At 42.3% G+C, this 8,758-nt stretch overlaps 1 non-coding gene across 1 annotated transcript; it reads right to left on the bottom strand.

Moving 5' to 3' along the window:
- Positions 1-653: 653 nt before the first annotated feature.
- Positions 654-725, bottom strand: TRNAH-GUG (transfer RNA histidin (anticodon GUG)). The gene has a single exon. It is a non-coding gene; the product is annotated as a tRNA-His (tRNA).
- Between the last annotated feature and the right edge of the window lie 8,033 nt (positions 726-8,758).

Consider the following 8,758-nt stretch of genomic DNA (forward strand, 5'->3'; position numbering starts at 1 on the left):
CTTTCATAAGAGAGGTGTTCGAGTCCTCTAATCATCTTGGTAGCCCTTTGCTACACCCTCCCCAGCAGTTCCCTGTCCTTCTTGAACCGGGGAGCCCAGAACTGGACACAGTACTCCACGTGTGGCCTCACCAGGGCAGTGTAGAGGGGGAGGATGACCTCCCTCGACCTGCTGGCCACACTCTTCTTGATGCACCCCAGGATGCCATCGGCCTTCTTGGCCACGAGGGCACATTGCTGGCTCATGGTCATCCTGTTGTCCACCAGGGCTCCCAGGTCTCTTTCCACAGAGCTGCTCTCCAGCAGGTCAGCCCCCAACCTGTCCTGGTGCATGGGGTTATTCCTCCCCAGGTGCAGCACCCTACACTTGCCCTTATTGAATTTCATAAGGTTCCTCTCCGCCCAACTCTCCAGCCTATCCAGGCCCCTCTATATGGCGGCACAACCTTCTGGTGTGTCAGCCACCCCTCCCAGCTTTGTGTCATCAGCAAACTTGCTGAGGGTGCACTCTATCCCCTCATCCAGGTCATTGATGAATATATTGAAGAGGACTGGACCGAGTACTGACCCCTGGGGAACACCACTCGTCACTGACCTCCAACTAGACTCTGTGCCCCTAAAAGTGAGCCCGTGTGCCATGGTACCGCCAGGTGATGCCATGACTCGGATTCGAACCGAGGTTGCTGCGGCCACAACGCAGAGTACTAACCACTATACGATCACGGCGTGCTACCGGGGCTCCGGGTATTACTTTTATCTCCCATTGAACTGGAACTATTTCAGGAAAAGAAATGAGCTGGCAATGGGAACGCAGAGTTAAAAAACAATGTTAAAGCCAATGGCTGTGTGAAGAGTAAGCAAATCAATTATTGCTAATGTTTCATGTCTTGATCTTTTGGATCTCTTCCTTTTTGTTGTTGTTGGGTTCTTTGAGTTTTTGTAGGATTTTTTGTGCTTTTTTTTTTTAAGCTTCCTGTTCCCACCTATCAGTTCTGCTCAGCAGCTTTATTAATATATTTAGCATTTCATTTCAAAGACTAGACTTGTACCTTCTGTGTCACTGTGCCTCCCCTGAGGGAGTCTGCCTTTCCCAGACTAAATGCAGACTCTTAGCTAGTGTCAGCTTCAGCATCACTAGCAGCTTTGACGGTCTCTGGTTTCCATCAGCTCCTGTAAGACTGCACTTCTTTCACCCGCAGGGTCAGTGGTGGCTCTAAAGGGTCATGGCTGCTGTGAAACCACTGACCAGCTGGCTCAGTGCCTGGGGACAGTGCTTTCTCCACAGGAGCTCTGACCTATGCTGTATGCTAATGTGAGAACGTGGCAAAACTCTGGCTACTGATAATGAAAAGTTCATTTATATAATTGCCTAACTTAACATACTTTGCGTAGCCGTAAACCTGGATTTAACTTGGGATTCGTGGTCTTTGTGATATTGAAATTCAGCTTGTCTTAACTTACTGATGTGCTACATCTGACTATTATTAAGGGTGTACCTGTGTCAGTATTTGCAAGCTTGTGCTTTGGAGAGAAGGCGCTTAACAGTTAAAATGTTTAACTCTTTCTTATCTGAAGGCTTGCTTTAAAATCCTGATTAGATGGCAAATTAATATTATCTTGACTGAACCCAGAATTTTGCTGTCTCATCTCATGTGTCTCTCACCAAGCAGTTCAAGGTCTCCTGCTGTTTGGACAGAGTTTGGCAGATATATGACCTGCACAATGAGTGTGTTTATAGGTCCTGTGCAAAGCTGGGTGTAGCAGTGGGGAGGAAGGAAGTAGGAGGCGGCAGAGCCTCCTGTCTTGTTACTTGCAATGCCGTCAATCCCATGAGTAAATCGACTCCAGCTTTCTAGCTGGTTCACCCTTTGCATGAGTTATTATTCTGTGTCACTGAGTGATATTTCGGGAACCAAGTCAAACATGTTAAAAATAACTATCTCCTATCATGTATTTTTATGAATTTGCATTATTTTGGGCAACACTTACAGGCTGACTCAGTCGTTGGCAATAGAAAACTGTCATTTTAAGTAACTCTGACCAAGATTTGAACAAGAATGAGACTACTTGATAAGATGTCAACAAGTGAAGGTTGTAGCCTTGTCAGTGATGACAAGTTCTATCGTGTCCTGTGCAAATTGTCATAACCTTTAAACAGGGGCTTGAACAAGATGAATTACTTATGTCAAATACAATGATGGGTCAGAGCTAGACTGGAATAAATGGAAAGTTCAGTAGGCTCTTACTTTCTGGGGTGCTAAATCGATTCAAGGATTTAATAAATAAATAAAAGATTTCATAAAGATTGTAGTATAGCTGCTTTGGCTAAAGAATCTGGCTTTTGGACTTGAAGAGACATAAGGACAGAATTTTGATGGTTCTGTGTACTATGCAGCTTATCTTTACCAGTGTGAAAATCCTAGATGCCAGAACAGTTGGATGTGTGTTTCTGGACTGATTAAAAAATAAGGTGATTAGTTTATTGTAGAATGGGTAATGCTGTATACAGTTCTAAAGGTAGGGTCCCCCCTTACATCAGTTTTTTAATTGGAGCAAACACCTTTATACTATAAAACTTTTCTGATGTTGAAATAATTGCTCAGATGACCCCACCAATCATTTTTTGAAGTTTTGTTTTTCATTTGAGTGAAAGTCTACATTTAATTTAAATAAAGTAAAAAGAATATTCATTGTGTTCAAAGATTTCCTCCTCTTTTGAATGGGAAGAAATGCCTACAGTATATGCAGAAGTAAATGCATAAATAAATGGCTTGATTCACATGTCTGATCTAAACACAGAAAAACAGTGCACCAGATGGTAAAAGCCGCCTGCTTTACAGAAAAGCAGCTGCAATACACCCTTCATGTTCCTGAGGATACGAAGTTGAAGAGCTAAAGCCACCTCAAAAGTGAGAGGAACTGGCCTGAGAGAGGGTGCAGCCAAGCACGCAGCGTGGAATATGAATCACCTTTTCCTGGAAGTGGAAGTTGTCTTCTCTCAATCCTCTCTGAATGATTAGAGTTATCTCAGAACCAAGTATTTACCCAGAGGTGTTCTGTGCAAATATAGTCCATGGGATTAACATCAACCGAAAAAGCGTCGAGAAGCTGATAGAAGAGAGGTGACAAACATCACAAGGGTGTGCAGTTTTTAGCCAGAGCACAGTAGCAATTACGGCCCTTCATTTGTAGCTGTTCATATCCATACAGACATTAACAGCTACTTATTATTTGTCTTTGTTAACAGCTAGGGAGCTTTCATCTTCTTCCTGCGGAGTGAACCATTCTTTTCTAACTCTAGATGTATGGTTTGATAACTTCTACTTTGCTTGGACACTAGAATGGCATCTGATGTGTTTTCTAAAGCATCCTCTTTGCAAGGCTTTTAGAACTTATTTTTATATTTGTTCTTTGATGTAAGAGACCTTTTTGTTCCACCCAGCTCACAATACATGAAAGTAAAAAAAAAAAAAAAAAACCAAACACACCAGGTACAATAACAATTGCCAACTGAGAACATTCAACAGGAAATGACAGGTTCTAAAAGAACGCAAAGGTTTTCATATGGATTTATACTAATCTTTTTTAACAAATTGATCTTATATTAAAGATTTTACAGCTAATACATGGGTTATATCAGAAAACATAGACGCTTTGGAAGATCCTCGTCAAGTTATCTTCACTTTATGAAAAATAATGAAAAAGAGCTTTTTTTGTTTCTAAAGGTATTTCATAAAAATGTCCACCTTGATAAATCTCCTATAGAGAAAGTGTCTATAGTCAGGATAATAGTGACCAGCTTCTGTGACAGTCACTCCAGATGACGGACAAAAAGTGGAGAATCAGTTGACAGTGCCCCGGCTAACACTCCCCATAGCTATTAATTGCTTTTGCTGTCTGCTGTGTCTATTCTCGTTTTCCTGCTTTATGTACACTGACTTATGGTCACTATATCTTTGAAGGTATCTTTTTTTGCTTCCAAATGGTAAAAATCCACACTTGTCCTTATTTTTGGACAGTCTTGATGGCTTTTTGGTTGCTGTCTTTCAAGCATCATCTAAAGAATGACTTCATGTTCATAAACCTCATTGTGCCTTAATGTTTATTGTTTCTTTTTATAGTAGAGGAACTGAAACGGGTTATCAACATCTAACTTGAAAAAAGTCTTTTGTAATTATCAATATCCATTCTTTTCATAACAGGTGTAGAAATAGCCTTGAAAACAACAGTGCATCACTACCATAATATGGGGCAATAGTAGAGGCTTTTTGTTTGTTTTTTTCACTTGCTGACGTTTTTCATGTGAGGTTATCCAGCCAGGGCAGTAACCTGGAAATCCATATTTGCATTTTCAGAATACTGTATTTTTACTGAAATTTGTCTGCGGTATTTGAGCAGCATAAATAACATTGGTTTTTTTTGTTTTTCCATCCCTGCCATTAGCAGAGAGGAAATAAAAGCCAAAACCAACTTTTGTTGTTAAAGTTAAGTCGTCCTGGAATTTAGCAGGGAATTTGTAACAGCTAGTCATAGGGGCTAGGTGCCTCCTATAGCCCATGGAAAAGTGAGGGGATCATCCTGCTTCTGAACGGCGTCAGCTCTAGTGCCCAGTTAACCATGTCTAAATTAGGTGCTTGCCCTGGATCTTTTTCACAACTGTCCTGTAAATCCTTATGAATTTAGCTCCCTCATCACTTTGAACACTAGAGGCTTAATTTTCAGATGTTACAAGCTTGCAGTGCAACTGTTACACTTGCATTCAAAGAATAATTTTTGCCTTTATGTTTGGGCCTGTTCCCAACCGATCCCAGGAGGTCCAGTGCTCTCCTATCTGCATATTGCAAAAAGTGAGAAAAAACCTCTTTTAACTGGCTTTCTTGTGAAGTGGCTTAGCAGATCGTTAAGGCTGAGGGAAGACCAGGAACACTTGTAGTGCAGTTGAGGTGGACGTGTGAGGGCGTTGAAGGTAGGGCCAGAGTTGAGACTCCAAAGGTCTGAGGGGAACTCCTGAGATGTAAGCATGATTCATTCCAGCGCTGTTTTCACCCAATTTGGACAATGCATACTGAACCTGTCTGTATGACCCAGAGTGCTTAACTAGTCTTGCCTGAAAAAATTTGCTAGAAGAAAGATGATAATATTTTTTTATTTGAACTCAGCTCTGCTTCATCTTCCAGTAAATACACTAATTGGTCAACCACTACTGAGAAATGCCATCCAGTGTGCATTATACATAAGAGGAAGGACTTATCAACTGCTCTTTGCTGAGAGATTCATCAACACAATGCCATCTCTCCCAAGAAGATCTGATTCCCACTTTTCTGTGTTCTTTGCCATCTTTAAAATTGTTCTTTTAGATCTCCACCAATGCTCAAGACTGCTTGTAATGGCAGCAGTGTGTTCTTCCGCTTCTCCTTTGAAATCTTCATTTAGTTACAGTCTTTAAAGGCATCCTGTGTTTTCACTGCTCTGAAAGGCTCGTTCCTTTCTCAGCAAGGGGGGACGGGGTATGCTGTGTGTCATCATCTCCAGGTGGCTGAACGGTGTCCTGGGGCTGCAGAGCTGTGCGAGGGATTTCTGACTTGCTGCTGAGAGCATTAGGAAGCTGTGTTAAACATTCGGTCTTATTTTCCTTCACCTCAAGTTCCAGCCCTGCTCGTAGGTGGTTCAGCAGGTCCGTTTGCAGGAGACAAGCTGTTTTAAACTCAGCCTGGCCAGCTGAGGTTCTGGTTTTGGGTTCCTGCATGGAAGGGCAAGTTGTAGGGGAAAGCAAAGAGGGCAGGCTGCTGAGAGCAGCAAAGCACCTTTTCAGCTCCTTTGCAGCGTCTGAAGGCCTAAGCAAGCTGCGCTGACTGCTGCTGCCGGGATGGGGCAGGAGGTGAAGGTGGCCCGTACTTTGGGGCAGGGAACCTGCCAGCCACGGCTGAAATTTGTTCTTCCTCTTACCAGGACCGGTCCCTGCACAGCAGCACCAACTTCGGAGGGACACACAGCCTTCCTGAAAGACAGACTGTGGAACCTACTCCACCTTAAAAGTCTCAGGGTCCAGAATAGGAAATACGTTTTCTATCTGGAAACAGATAGGTTTTTTCCCTGATACAGTTACCTGTGTGCCCTACCTTTACATCCACTGACTGTCCCATTTTAAGTTCAGAGGCTCCTGCTCCTCAAACTGCAGTTCAGATGGGGCTGTCTGGATCATTTAACTAGTTGTTTAAGCTCTGAAGACATTTGATCCCAGCTCCCGGCGTGGGGGTGATAATCCCTTCCCCATTGCCATACCAAACATTTTCTGAGCTTTTGCTGAAGGTTTACAGCAGTGTTTTTGCAGAAACAAAGCTCAAAGTAGAGCCCTTTGCGTCACAACTCGTTCTGCCTACCTGCCCTCCCTGCCTAGTGCATGCTCCAAGCTGTCTTGCTCTTTGTGAAAAGCCTCAGGCGAGTGAAATCCCAGGAGATCGGGCTGCCCAGGTTGAGGTAATACTGATTGCCTCGTTTCCCAAATTATTCTATAATAATTACATTCTTAAACTGGTCCGTTTTCATGGTTAATTTGGCTGGCAGAAAATGAAGAAGCTATTTTTGCAGCATATATGCACCATATGAATATAATTACTTGGAAGCACTGCAGACTCCAGGATTGAATGTTTTTTAAAAAACTGTTCTAATGAGTATGAGCAGGCCGTGCTGTTTGCGGTTGCCCGGGTAACTGAGATCAGGCCTTTACCTGGCTCATTCTGTTACAAGTGGAGGAATATACACTAATTCTGATATTTGGACTCTACCCTAAAGTATTTCATGGAGATAGGAAAGGTCAGAAAACGTCTTTAGGGCTGTCCTTCCTGCATGCATCAGAGAAAATGATCAGGCAATTGATCCCTTACAGAGCAGAGCTGTGTATGACGGGAATCGAAAGGAGCTGGTTCCCTTTGCTTCTGCATCTAATTGCAAATTCTGTTCCATGATGACAGGCATGAGTACAGCATCGTGGGTGTCCACGCAGAGTCTGATTGGACTCTCAGAAGCAGTTCTGAACCCCAAGCATGGGGATTGCCAAGTCTTTTCCATCCGCACAGTCGAGAGGTCAGCAGGACCCCACTGCAGGAATCCAGGCTTTCATGGCCCCCAGCCTGCGTTGCTGAGCAGGGCTGACTCTGCAGAGCAATCAGAAATTTCAGTTAATGCAGACAATGTCTATCTGCTTTCACAGCGTTGCTTCCTGCAGGGAACATATCTTCTCTGTGCAATTCAATGAGCTACTTGAAATTTCTAAATTACTTGTGTCCCAGTAACCTTGGAGACTACATTCCTCCTACTGTTAAAAAAAATTGTTGGAACTAAAGTTTAGTGGCCTTTAGAGCGTGCTGCAAGGCTGATTTATCTGGATGTTTGAAACAGGGAGGAGATTTGAAGTTGAAAACGGCACGGTACATCAGTACCTCCTAGGTGTGGTAAATAGGAAGGGCAATCCAGTCCCTAATGTTGAGATGTATTATACTACGTATGGCTTGTACAAATACAGAAGAGAGGTATTAGGCCATGCAGAGGAGGGATTATCGAAAAATCCCACTTTTACCAGGAGATAGAAAAGATGGATAACCATTTTAAGAAATCTTAATTTAAACTTTACTTTAGCTTGTTCCTCAGTTGGCAGTTTTGACTGAGATAAAGGCTAGAATATTATTAACTATAAACATGTTGTTTTTTCCTGTGGAACAGTCAAAGAAAATCATTATGCGATAATTATGCCAGAATAGGTTATGCTGCTAGAGCTCTAATGGTGAATGTGTTGACAAGTTCATTGGCTGCCAAATAGACACAGAGACCCTGAAGATATTGCTGCCTCTTTCTGCTGCAGGATGTCTCAAAGAGGGTTTTCATAGATGAGGACTGACAATATGAAGTGGATTTTAGAACACTTAATTTTTTTAACAGTGGGAGGGGTGAACAGAGAGACAGATTTTTCTTCTAATTCAAGCCACAAGATTTCAATCTACTACTTAAGAATAAAATCCCTTTTCCCTAAACAAATCAAGAGAACTGTAACTCTAAAATATCCCTGTCTGCTGCCTCTCCAAACTGCTTGATCTGTCATTTAACCTGGCATTTTAGTTAAGTGCCATTTTCCAGCTGTATCTGTAAAACTGTCATTGTGTTTTTCAAGTTACTTCAGTAAAAGTGCTTGAGGACAGTCGTACTGGGTAACATGAAAAAAGATTTATTTTTTTCCCCTAGGAGAATGAACAGAGTGTCCATATATGACATAAATCTACTGAGACACCAATCTTTGTGTCAGAAAACCAAATGGGTGTCACTGGTCTCATCTTGCTTTTTACCCAGGCATGTGCAATGGAATTTTTGCTTAAAAGGGCCATTACTGAGCCTTGTGTTAACACATTTCAAAGCAAAAAACTTCTGTGCAGCAGAGTAGCACAGATGAATACATTGACAGATGCCCAGGAAAATGAAGTGGCAGCAACTCAGAAGGTTAGTCTGCTTGCAAGTTCGCTTTCATTGCTCAGAAGCACCCTCTTCCTCTGGTCTTCTGCATCTGGAGAGCTTAAGAACTAAAAGGACCGTTAGGGAGCACAGGTTTCATAGAGAAAATAGGAAATGATCAGGAAGTCCGATGTTGCCATTCTGTATCTTAGTTTCTCATATCTATTCAGTTTTCTGAGCTCTCTGGAGAAAACTGAAAGGAGTGTATTTTGAATAATTCCTGACAGGTCATTAGTTTTCTGCAACATGTTACCTAGAAA

This window comes from Chroicocephalus ridibundus, chromosome 11 (genome assembly GCF_963924245.1).
Source record: "Chroicocephalus ridibundus chromosome 11, bChrRid1.1, whole genome shotgun sequence".
Lineage (NCBI taxonomy): Eukaryota > Metazoa > Chordata > Aves > Charadriiformes > Laridae > Chroicocephalus > Chroicocephalus ridibundus.